The 13286-nt window shown below is 42.5% G+C and overlaps 1 protein-coding gene and 1 pseudogene across 6 annotated transcripts in view; one reads left to right on the top strand and one right to left on the bottom strand.

Moving 5' to 3' along the window:
• esrrga (estrogen-related receptor gamma a) overlaps positions 1-13286 on the top strand; it is a 317510-nt gene that overhangs the window by 74297 nt on the left and 229927 nt on the right. The window lies entirely within an intron of this gene.
• LOC140395645 (peptidyl-prolyl cis-trans isomerase-like) lies at positions 7422-7963 on the bottom strand (annotated as a pseudogene).

The raw sequence follows: 13286 nt of genomic DNA, 5'->3' as shown, positions 1-13286 counted from the left end.
GCTCAACAGGGGAGTTGGAAAAAGCAAAGCCCTAAACGGAATGGAAACTGATGGAATGTATTAGCTGTACTTAGTGCAACATTATTTAAAAAAAGCGAGTAGAGCACAGGCCTTAAGCCAGTCGAGCGTAAATGTTAACTTCATAGTCATTGTAAGTCTTCATAGCGCTAGATCGTCAACCACTCCTCCTCCCTTTTTACATTCTTCAGCTTGCCTCAATTTGTAGCATTCATCTGAGTCAGAAAGTTTAGGCCCCATGGTATTCCTGGAGGAAGGTACTAAAAACCTCCCGGAAATACTGGTGAGGCAAGGGACTAATGAGAATGAGGTACTGAAAGAAATTATCAGTAAAAAAAAATAGTGCTTAAGAAATTAGTGGGACTGAAAGTTGATGGTTTACATTCTGGAGTGTTGGAAGAGATAGCTGTAGAGTTTGTGGATGCATTGGTGGTCATCATCCAAAATTAATGGACAGGAAACAGAGAGTAGAAACAAATGGGTCATTCTCCGGTTGGCAGGCTGTGGTGAGTGGGGTACTGCAAGGGTCATTGCTTGTATCAATGGCCATAATTTTACATTTGCCCCGGGTGGCTTCTAAGGCAGAGTAGGAGTGTGAAATAACATGGTTAGGATCCCTTCCAGGAGCCTGCCTGCCCCGACCCACGCAAGATTCCACGTGGGCAGACAGGATATCGGGTGGGAAGTCCACCCTTTCCACTATTAAAGCACATAAATAGCCACTTATTGGCCACTTAAGGCCCTTTTCCCGCCCAGCCTCAATTTTTAGGTTGCCAAGTGCCAGCAGGATGGGAAATTGAAAAAGTTAGAAATCGCCATCGCGGTGGGAAGTGGGTTTCGGGAGCCCCTCTGCCTTCCCTCTTGGACCTGAGAGCTCTGGCCCTTCCCTCTGCATTAACCCCCCCTCCCCCCAACACTAAGATTGTAGCCCGCACCTCCTGGTCCCCAGGGCATCCCCTTCCCTTCCACCCCCGGAACCCTCAGTACTTGCCTGAAGTGTGGTCCTGGGACTTAGGCTGACGCACAGCATTGCAGTACCTCTTCTGGCCACTGCAGTGCTGTGCTTGGAGGGCTGGAGAGCAGTCAACTAATTTGATTGGCTGACAGTCCTCTAAGGTGGGACCTCTGTCCAAGGGCGGAGGGAAGTCCTGTCTGCTGCCAATCAATGCTCAACATGACAGAGGGCCTGTTGGGGTGCCTGTCGACTCTCAGGATGGAGGACATTCAGCGCTTGCCATCCTGAAAATTCAGGCCAATGAGTTGGATGGAGGGGCCAATTTGGTGCAGTTCTGTATATCCTTGGTGAGACAGCACCTGGAGTATTGTGTACAGTTTTTGCCTCCTTACCAAAGGAAGCATATACTTGCCATAGCGAGAATGCAACAAAGGTTCACCAGACTGATTCCTTGGATGGCGGGATTGTCCTATGAGGAGAGATTAAGGAGACTGGGCCTGCATTATCTAGAATTCAGAAGAATGAGAGGTGGTTGCATTGAAACATACAACTTTCAGGGTAGATGGAGGAAGGATGTTTCCCCTGGCTAGTGTGGGGAGGGGGGGTGTTGTCTAGGAACAGAGGACACAATCTCAGAATAAGGTGTATGCCATTTAGGGTTGAGATGAAGCAAAATGTTTTCACTCAGAGGGCGATGAACCTTTTGAATTCTCAGTCGGCTCAATCATTGACTTTGTTCAAGACAGATGTCAACAGATAGCTACACATTGAAAACATCAAGGGATATGAGGATAGTGCAGGAAAATGGCATTGAGGTGGCAGATCTGCCATGATCTAGTACCTTGGCGAAGCAGTGTCGAGGGGCTGAATGGCCTACCCCTGCTTCTATTTCATATGTTTCTATGTATGAGGGCGTGCTTCATTGTCAGAGGTATATTGATTCCTAAGAATCCATAAAATTAATCCTGTCTGTCCCACTGATGGTGTGGGTGGATGTGAAGGATATTTTGGCACTATTTGCAGGTGAGCAGGTTGTTCTCCTGGTGTCCTGACCAACAATCACCCCTTAAAAAATAGACTAAGCAGTTGTGCATATCATTTCCCATTTGTACAATCTTGCTCTATGCGCATCGGTTGCTATATTTACCTGCAAATAAATAAATAATAATTATTATTATTTCCATTTTATATCACAGCATAAAGGCATCCTAAAGTGTTTTACAGCCAATGAAGCACTTTTAATATGTAGGAAATATGTAACAACACTGATTGTACTTCAAAAAGTGTTGCATTGGATGCAAAATTCATTGGATGTTCTAAGAAATTATAAAACATTAAATCAATGGAAATTTTAAAAACAAAATATTAATCTACTTGTCCTTTTTTTAATAAATAGGATAAAGGTCGTACTTTATTTATTTTATTCATTCATATGACACAGAGCTCTAATTTTCCTTGAGAAGCTGGTGGTAAGCTGCCTTCTTGAACCCGCAGTCTATGTGTTGTAGCAAACAGTGCTGTTTGGGAAGGAGTTCCAGGATTTTGACCCAGCTACAGTGAAAGAGCAGTGATATAGTTCCAAGTCAGGATGGTCTGTGACTTGGAGGGAAACTTGCAGGTGGTGGTGTTCCCGTATGTCTTCTCCCCTTGTCCTTCTAGGGGTAGTGGTCATGAGTTTGGAAGGTGCTGTCGAAGGAACCTTGGTGAGTTACTGCATTGCACCTTGTAATGGAATGTGGTTATCTTTGGCAAGGCCAGCATTTGTTGTCCATCCCTAATTGCCCTTGAACTGAGTGGCTTTCTAGGCCATTTCAGGGGTTAGTTAAGAGTCAAACACATTGCTGTTGATCCGGAGTTACACAAAGGTCCAATCAGGTAAGGATAGTCGATTTCCATCCAGAAAGGACCAGCTTTCTTTAGAATTAATTTCCGATTGAATAATTGAATTCAAATTCCACCAGCTAGGAGAAACAAAGATGCTGGAAACAGGTCAGCAGGTCAGGCAGCATCTATGAAGAGAAATAGAGTTAATGTTTCAGGTCAATGACCTTTCATCAGAAAGATCAAAACGGTGTAATATTTAAAATCTAATTTTTAAAAATCAAACGATAACATCAAGAGAGATATTATCAAATTATATATATGATGGAGTATGTTCTCCCGCCGGAGGTGAATTGCAACCAGTTTGCGTATCCCCAGGAGCGCAAACCGGCAAGCAATTCAGTATTCCTTGCGAAGCAAATTTATACATGGTGTGGAATGCAAGGTATTAGTGAGGGAGTCCCGCTATTGGGCCACCATTTTGAGCAGGCAGCCCGAAGGCGAGGTCCCGCAGGTGGTCACTGGAAAGCAGCCCCGACCCCCCCCCCACCCCCGTCCCGCACTGCACAGCAGTCTCCCACCCACGGATTACCTGGGTGTCCCCTCTACCCCCAAGTAGGGGAGTAACCCGACCTTCCCCCCTCCCCCCTCCATTAGCTGCAAGCTATTCATAACTTTCTAGTCTGTGGTCTGTGATTGACAGCTTCTACAAACCATCTGGAGCTTTGATTCATTCATCTCTCATGATAGTTCAGTGACCTAAGTGGTGAAACCCCAATGCTTACAAATATTGACCACATAAAAGAGTGGTAAGTGCATTCCAATCACTCAAGCGTGCGATTGGACTGTACTTACCTTTCGTTTATGTCAATGACTGACCTCAAAAGCTATGAATGTCTTGCAGCTAATGGATCTGTGGGAATTGGACACAGAAATGGACAAGTGGAGCTGCAAGTTAACTGTTACAGCTGTAATTCCTCTCACTTCCCCTGTCTGGACTGCTCCCTAGCTTTCAGACAGGTGCCTCTTTTTTAGGACCTGGAGAGGGGGGCCTGTGGGGGGGATAGGTAGGGGGTCCCTGTGTGGGGTCTCCCTATTACAGGGGTCCCAGTGTGGGGTCTCCCAATTACAGGGGTCCTTGTGGAGTGCCTCCCTATTACAGGGGTCAATGTGGGGGGGTCTCCATGTTACAGGGGCCCCTGTGGTGGGGGGGTCCCATATTACAGGGGTGGAGGGGGGGGGGGTGGAGGGGGGGCGGGGGCTGGTAGTGGGGTTGGGCAGGTAGTGCATTGTAAGGGGGAGGTGGTCCTCGGTTGTTCTCAGATGGTCTCTACAAGCGTGTTCCTGGCATGAGGGACCTCGCGGTGGGCCAAGGGGGTAATTCCTTGAGGGGGGAAGTCCAGCACGCTAGGGTCACGCTAGTAGAGATAACAACTGATCCGAGGCCAGGTGATTCCCGGTCTCGGGGACTGGACACTCACGGAGGGCCAGAGCATTGGGTGCTGGGCCCGCTAATGGATGCAAATGGGTAATTGAGTCCCATTTGCATTAATTTATATCCCCCACTCCCCGATGAGTGGTCATGAACCTCCTTCCCGCGACCAGTGGGGGTTTGGAGCATCGCGATCGGGTAGGCGCCTGGTGTCGATCCTGATTTTGCGCCGATGCCCGATTCTCCGTCCCATCGGGGAAGGCGATCTGGGCAACCCAGGGGGGAGAATCCCGCCCATAAAAATCATAGAGCCTTTTAAAATATTACTCAAATGCAAAAGTTCATTATGTGGCTTTTCTCAAAACAATGGGATGAACAGGGTGAATCTACGTCCATTTGTTGTGCTGAAGCTGCATTCTTACCAAATTTAAAATAAAGACAGCATTGATTTGAAATTGTAGTTCTGTGAAACAAAGTGGCACATACTTTTTAGTTTCCTAATTATATTAAAAGCATTAAAAATAGATTTGGGCACAAACAAGTTTGTGGAATGGGAGAACAAGCAACAGATAAAATAGGATGCAGAAAGGAGTGAAGTGATTTTGCTCAGAAGACCGAGGAGAGGCAACATAAAATCCATTGATATATCCCTAAACAGGGTGCAGGAGTGGAGAGACCTGGGGTTATACTCTTTTGAGTGACAAATAAACAAATTAACTAATTGACAGCCCCTTAAAGGGACACTAACAAAAGGAAACTTATCAAAATTAAATTACAACAACATTTTGAGGGGAACTGATATACTCTGGCCCCTGTCAAGACAACATAACCAACGCTGCAGCACTCCCCAACACTCCCTCAATGGTGCATTGGAAATCAGGCTAGATTCTTATGCTCAAGTGGGACTTGAATCCACAACTTTTAGACTTGGAGAGACAAGAATGCTACTAACTGATCCACAACTGCAAGGCCTGGCGTTGAAAAAACAAAAATCAGTGAACTAAGTGAATGAAAGACGGGTGACAGCCCCCTGGTGGGGCATTGTAACTAAAACACAACATCAAAAGTAATCTTAACTAACTAAACTAAAATATTGTTCCCAAGGAGGGATGATGTGCCCCGACCCCCGCCTGCCCACCAGTCACCGAAGGCTTTGACACTTGCCAGTGCACACCATGTGCTCCCTCTCTAAGGTCACTTTGCCCCAAATGTAGCTCCGGCAGGGGGGCAGATGGCTGGGGCGGACAACCCTCTCAACCGCCTGCTGCCTGGACCTGTTAATGGGACCTGGGGGTTATACTCTATTGAATTAAACAAATTATCCAGAAATTAAACACATTAAAGAGTGGTGTCCTTGGTGGGGCACTGTAACTCAAGCAAAGTAACATTCAGGGACTTCACGTGGGGTGACGATGCCCCGCGTGCCCACCGGTTGCAGAAGATCTGAAGCATGCCTGTGGACACCGCCTCTTCTCTCTATCTAAGGCCAACTGGCCTTGAATGTAAGGGTAGTAGAGGGGCAGACAGTCAGGTCAGTCTTGATCGACTACTGCCTGGATTTGTTAATGGGATCTGAGATTGCATGTCTGCCAATTATTGAAGCGGCAGGGCCATTTGAGAGCATGGGCTGTATAAATAAAAGCGGAGTGAACAAAAGGAGGGAGTTTATGATGAAAATTATAAAACTCTATTTTAGCCTCAACTGGAGTGTTGTGGTCACTTCTGGGGCACCGTACTTCAGGAAGGATGTGAAGGCTTTAGAGAGAGTCTGCAGAAAAGATTTGCCAGAATGGTTCCAAGAATGAGAAACTTCACTTGCATGGATAGGTTGGAGAATCTGGGAGTTGGCCTTCTTAGAGAAAGGAAGCTTGAGAACAGAATTACAAGAGGTGCTTCAAATCATGAGGAATATAGCCACAGCAAGAGAGAAATCCTTCCCATTGGTGGAAAGGTCGAGAACCAGAGGACAATGATTTAAACTGGTTGGCAAAAGAATTGTGACATGAGAAAAATCTTTTTACGCAGGGAGTGGTTAGGAGTTGGAATGAGCTGTTTGACAGTGTAATGGAAGCAGATTCCATTGGGGCTTCCTAAAGGGAAAACGGCCAAGTACCTAACGATAAATAATTTCAGGTCTACAGGGAAAGGGGCGGGAGTAGGACTAACTGGGTTGCTCCTGCTGACAGCTGGCATGCATCTGATGGGCTGAGTGACTTTCTTCTGTGCTGTAACCATGCTAATTCCTAGTTATTTTGAGCATAGTTAAAATGCAGTGGTTTGGATTCTATATAAGGTAACATTGGAGTCTCAGATATATCAAGTTGATAGATTTGCCTCTGTGGGTCAGTGATTTTTAGTTGTGGACAGTGCAAAGTAATGGTGATTGGGTAATGAAGTAATAAGAATGGGAAACTGCATTTATACAGAAATGCAGAGAAATTAATTTCATATGAAGAAAATTATGCTGCATTTACCTGCCTGGTGCAAGTGGTCTGAATCATGTGCTTCAGTATATAATGGCACTCCAAAGTCTGGATTTTCACTGAGTCAGGATGAATCAGAGACCTTTAAAAATGGTGGCTGATACCCAATTCTAGGACACTCAAACCCATTCCCTGGGTTTCCGATTTTCAGGAATGTCTTTTAAGGTTGGGACCTGATTCTGGTTGTAAGCCCACACCCTGCACTCCTGACTTGACTGGCTCCATTGCAGTGATAGGCATTGTCCTTTGCAATATTTATGGCGTTAGGACAGAATTTCAAAGAGCTATGGTTCACGGCACTTCAGAGGTGTCATGGACCATAGCCTGCATGAGGGACCTTTTAAAATAAGTTCAACAGATCCTCCTCAAATGCCAAGCTATTTCACTTCCATGGTCATTCACCCACTATACCCTGCATAGAACAAATGAATCCCATACTGACAGTAGGTTGTGCACAAAAATGCTTTTAAAAAGCAGCTATTTGTTGATAACGTTCCACTCTTAAAAAAAATCATTTTTACTGCAGTCTGATAAAACTATCAATCATCCAGATCCTTTAAAGTTGCAATAGATGAAACTGCAAGCACCTGAACCCATTTTTATTTTGTGTAAATAAAAATTGTGAAATTGGGCAGCATAGGTCATAGCTGTCAACCAAGCAATGTTTTCTCTGGGTTCAGGTGTTTTTTTTTTTTGTTTTTGTTTTTTGGAATCAATCAAGTTATATTTAATCAGAATTACATTCACATCTGCCCACAATTAATGATGCTAATAGTACTATTAGTTTTGCCTTCACCGCTTCCCAATTTCTCCATCTTCTTCACCACTTCGTAGCCTTCTACGACCTTACCAAAGACAACATGCTTTCCATTTAACCATGCAGTATGTGCAGTGCAGATAAAGAACTGGGAGCCCTTTGTATTTGGCCATGGACAAGATACCAGCCCCTGTGTGCTCCAGCTTGAAATTCTCATCCTTAAACTTTTCACCGTAGATCGACTTCCCAACAGTGCCATCGTGCTTTGTGAAGTCACCACCCCTGGCACATGAATTCAGGAATGATTCTGTGGAATATCGAGCCCTTGTAACCAAATCCTTTCTCACCAGTGCACAAGGCACGGAAATTTTCTGCAGTTTTTGGGACATCATCAGCCCTGAGCTCAATAACGACGCGGCCCAGCGTGTTGCCGCGAGAGGCGATGTCCAGGTAAACCCGTGGCTTCTCACTGGTGGCCATGGCGAGGCGGCGGCGATCTGCCCTGGCTTCAGGTGTTTTAGTACACAAATGGATGTCTGGGCTCTCAGCCAAGGGTACGTATTGAGGCTTGGCTCAGAGCCCAGGCATTCATTAATCTACTGAATCACCTGAGCCCCAGTCTGGGGCATAACTTGACATGGGAGGCATGAGGGACAATAGGGTGTGTGTAGGGAGGTTGAAGGCAACAAAGCTTTTCTCTTTTGCTTGTAACTGGGACCAAGTCCCACAGCACCAAGGAGTGACTCTTAAACAGCCAGCCACGCACACAGCAGCTCCTGTGGCTGTCTCTGAGCTTTTTCCTGGGAAGCCTGGCCTGACTGCCCCCTGTATCCAGTTTGCCACAATGAAAATCCCATCTTAGCGAGCACTTTCTCCCAAGGTGGGTGGGCAAGTGGAGATTCTCCCAACCCCTCTGGATGAAAATGCAGGCCTAAGTTTCAGAGGAAGTCTGAAGGATATTAAAATTGTTCCAGCCTCTTTTGCTCTCTCCCTACCAAGACTATGCACCCTCTGCCATATTTTGCCCTTGGTGTGCTCCCAGTGGCTCAAGTGCCCGTGTGTACTACATAAGTTTAAGTGGGTTCCTCTTAATCCCATGAACTTTGTCAGGGTCAGTACCGAAGTCTGCCATCTTGGACCAAAGACACTTGGGTTTTTCAATCTATCCTGAATTCTAACTATCCTCTACTGCTTATCTAAAAGAAATGAGGAAGAGAGATGCAAGGAGGCAGGGGTGAACTAAGAAAAGTATTCTGATCCCAGCCTTGTAAGCATGTTGAAATTAATGATTCTAATAATTTGACCAGCCATCAGCCAATAATATCTAACGTTTTTTGTAAAGTGATAAGGCAGGAGTTATTTTTTCTACAAATACTTGAGCGCAGGATGTGACAGGAAAATGTGTTGCTAGAGTTTTTATTGAACCAGGGTCTTGTTTCATGGGTTCATTTAGAACTGCCCAAAAAATCTCAAGTTTTACATTTTGTCACATAAAGCCACATAGTCTGATCTTCATTCATCTTCCAATGATTGTCATGCAAAAGTTAGAGTAAATTGTCCACGTCAGGCTGGGCTCAATGACACTCTTGGCAGCTTTAAATGCACCAATGTTGCCAGAGAACTGTTTAAAGTTAATTTTTTCAGGGTTTGCAGAAGAGGGTAAGGGATTGAGGTGGGGACAATGCAATATGAAGGGAAAAATTAGGTTCATATTTTTAATCAAATACAGTTATAATTGCTTTTGTAACAATGAGAATAACAGTGAATGTATGAGAAAGTATATGGCATGTATGTCAAGATAGCTGTAGGCAGCGATTGTTTATTTAAAAAACAGTCAGAGGACCAGGAGCTGTTGAGGTATACACAGAGCTCTGTTAAGAACCAAATTGTATGGTTGATTACTGTAAATCTTTTTATTTTGATTTGCCCATAACTTAGTGTAATTTAGGGCCATGAAATTTCTTATTGCAAATGCTTTCACATTTAACGGCTCTAAGCAACCATGAAAATGTAGGACTTGGAAAAATTGGCAGGATTGGCCTTCAGAGCCCCAAAGTGGCATTTCTATAATGAGCAAATAAACACAACAAAATAAGCATGTTTTACTTCAGTGAATTCAAGGGATATTTCCAAAGGAATAAATATTAGTTTTGACTTTCTTGCATATGAGCTTCTTATTTCTTTTAATCTCAGCGATGATAATTACATTTCTATTCTGGAAAATATTCCATTGCACTTAGCATGGAGAAAAATGAACTGTTATCCAGCCTGATGGTTAAATCTAGCCTTTTGTTTCCCAAAAAATGTCATTATTCATTGAGAGAAATTCTTAGTTTGACAATCCTGTTTAAAACATTTTGATTATGTTTCTTCATTTGGTTTTGACAGTGCAGAGTACTTCCGCAGTTTAGGCTTTAAACACCTGGGAACTTATTTTTCAGCACATTCAAAATTAAGGCACTCTTTTCAGTTAGCAAAAGTAGCCTGTATAGAGGAATAAATTAATAAGCATTATAGTTTAACTGGACATCGAATGAACTGGAGTTTCTGTGTATTGCATATAATATTTTTTCATATCAGGAATCTCTAAGAGCTACAGTGAGAAGCTGGTCATTTGAGTATATATTCTTGACAGAAGCACATAACTCTCTGTGGTGTGGTAGGCCTGTCCACACGCTGAGTTTAATTTGATATTCAAATTTCTGTAAAATTGGTCGAGATTTTGAAATGCTGCACCGCAGCATACAATACTGAAATAAACGTGACTTGTTTTCCTTTGTTGGAAGTTCTGAAACAAATCCAATACTAGAATGGTTAGCAGCAAGAAAATTGTATTTATTTTTAATGTAAAAAGTGCTCAAACCATCTAAAAATAAACAGATGCATAGCAGTTCATTAGCCTGCCTGCTTGGACTGATTTTCCCATTGATTAGTCTCAGTACTAATGCCTGTTCATTCCTCACTTCATAACTAATTAACGTCAGTTCCTTTCTGACTGGTTGACTAGTTTCAAGATCTCTGAGCATGTGTGAATTTATATGGACTGGATACGGCAAGTATAATCTGACTATGAAAGAAAATTCTGCATAGCCACTTGAGAATTTTAATACTAAGAGTCAAAGGATATTGTATTTAAAAATTCTTTGTAGGAATCTATTAAAAGCTGAAGGACTATGTTTGTGGACTGCATTGTATATACTGTATTTGTCTATTTTACTTATTTTAAAGTTCATTTTTGACGGGTGTCGTTTAGCAGTACACATTATCCAGAGTCCTGAAAATATGATTTATATTCATTTGCACATAGAAAGAGACGGATTTTGTAGGTAAGAAAAACATCAATCCTCGCTTTTAAATGATTATTCAGGATCTTCATTTTCAAAGGGGAAGGTACTTGTAAAATCCTACTAACCTGTCTTTTCCACTCCCCTCCTATCGCTAATTTTCAGTTCTCCCCTGCTCCCCTGATGGTGTTCACTCCTGTCTGCGCTCCATTGTGACTTCCCGTACCTTGTGCAATCATTGGCCACTTTTCATGTATGAATCTAGATTGTGAATATGAGTATGGAGTGCAGTGAAATGATTGCTGATCCTGATTCTGCACAATCCTGATGTCCGCACTTTAGCACTGGTCGGCAATAGAAGCTAAACCACTGGGATGTAAGAGTCTACCAGCAAGGTTTTTGCGTCACTTGCCAAGTGCTACTGATCTTGCAGACTCAGGAACTGATTTTGTAGGATAGGTTTGTTCTCCTATAGAAACATGAGTTATCAGACTGTCAATACTGGTGTTGCATCACTTGCATGCTTACAATCGACAAATTATATAAAACTGATAAATGCCCCTGTTGCAGTACAAATTTTAGGCAAATTCAATGCGTGTAGTGTTGTAAAGTTGGTATGAAATTGCTGATATGGAATGACGGGATGGAAATTCAGCATGCTTTTCCGTCACGGGCAGATCTTCCATGTTGTTAACAGTGGGAACCTTAGTGATGGCATAGAACTGTGTTAACTGTAGTATTACAGCTGGAGCCAACATATGTTCATGATATGTATTTGAAATTTTGCTATCTAGTGGCATGAGCCTGATCAATGTTTTTAGCTAGGTCGTGCCAAGTGTTTATGTAGACTGTATATGCATGACTATGTGAAACGGGATGCACATGTTTTCCCCTTAAACATAAAAGTCCCAGTTAGCTGCGCTAAAGTACATACAAATGGAGAGGACAATTGATTGCAGCTAATGTAACAAAGCCAATGTGTGTGTGACCAGATTGTTTAATGTGTTTTATTCATTCTATCATCTTAACGGCAACAATGCCAATAAAACCTGGGATGAGGATAGCTGTACCTTACTGGTTTAATTGTATCATTTTACCTATAGTTAATATCTCTACTTGTATTGTCTTATTGCATGTTCATAATTGTATATAAATGTTAATGTTCAACTATTAAATCTCTATTTGGAAATCCGTTGGAAAGAAAGTATTTTGAACTCATAAAACCATTATAGCAGTTTAATGACATTGGATTTGAAAATGTGGAAAAGGTACATGACCTACTTTTTATATTGGTTCCCACTGTATAAGTATTTTGTAGGACCATACAATACAAGTGGAGGCCATTCAACCCATCATTTCTGTGCTAACTCTTTGAAAGAGCTCCCAATAAGTCTCACTCCCCTGCTTTTTCCCAGCAGCCTTCCAAATGTTTCTTTTTTGAGTATATATCCAGTTGCCGTTTGAAGGTTTTGGGGCTAGGTTTAGACCTGCCTAAATACACAAGTTTTGAGGACCAATTACATAACTAATGGGAATCAACTAATTATTTCATCAAACGTTTCAGTATTCAACCATTGGCCCATGGTACATGAAGTCCAATGACTCTACTCCAATATAAAGGAATGACACAGTCAGTGCAGATGACGTCAGAAATTGCAGCATTGTACTTCCAAGAATAACAACTGAGAATGTGCAAGCACTAAACGTTAAAAAAAATGTTCCCCTTATACAGATTAAAATGATCAAGTTGATAATAGTGAAAATGTTGTTTTGCTTGGGCATTATAGCCATTTCCATCCCTTAGGTGCTCATTATCAGCTTGAGTGATGTGGCCATAATGCACTCCAGCATGATGATGATGCTACATTTCTGTGAGCAACCATGAAACTTGTGCCAGGAATATATTTAGGAATAGTTCCAAGCCAATTAAATAAACAGATCGTAAAATGAATAGTTGAAAGGCCTAAAATAGATAAACATTGCCATGTTTTAACCTGTAAAGCATTTGTTCTTTTTCCCTTTCTAACTATGTGATTCTTATCCCTCATTCAGTGATTAAAGGTCAAGGCCTGTCTTCTAATATGAAGATTTTTTTTCTCCTTTAAGAAACTGGTAGCCAAACTATTACTTCATTTGGTGAAGGTAGTAAGCTGAATATATATTTTAAGATTTTAGAGGGACCAGTATCTTATTTTGAGCTCTGCAGTATTGCTTTCCTTGTTGGATTCTATTCTTTACCACATTACCTCACCACATTAGCACTTGCATCTCCCTCAGATGGCATTCTGTTTCCATTCCATTCACAGTGGCCAAGGATCATATCACATAGGCACTTAGAAATACAATGCGCACTATCCCTGAGAACACAATTGCTTTCACAGTCAAAAGTATTGATCAGCTCTATTTCTGGTTTTCCATTCAGTCAGAGCTTTTGCTCTGAGTTTTTTTCTTCCTCACTGGGAAGGGAATATTTAAATAAAAAACTGGATGTCCTGTTTTATGCCCTCCCCTCCATCAACTGTTGTTTTAATGCTAT

The sequence above is a fragment of the Scyliorhinus torazame genome, chromosome 1 (genome assembly GCF_047496885.1).
Source record: "Scyliorhinus torazame isolate Kashiwa2021f chromosome 1, sScyTor2.1, whole genome shotgun sequence".
NCBI classification, from domain to species: Eukaryota; Metazoa; Chordata; class Chondrichthyes; order Carcharhiniformes; family Scyliorhinidae; genus Scyliorhinus; species Scyliorhinus torazame.
The sequence above is the reverse complement of the archived record's forward strand: the minus strand, read 5'-3'. Positions and strand labels throughout refer to the sequence as shown.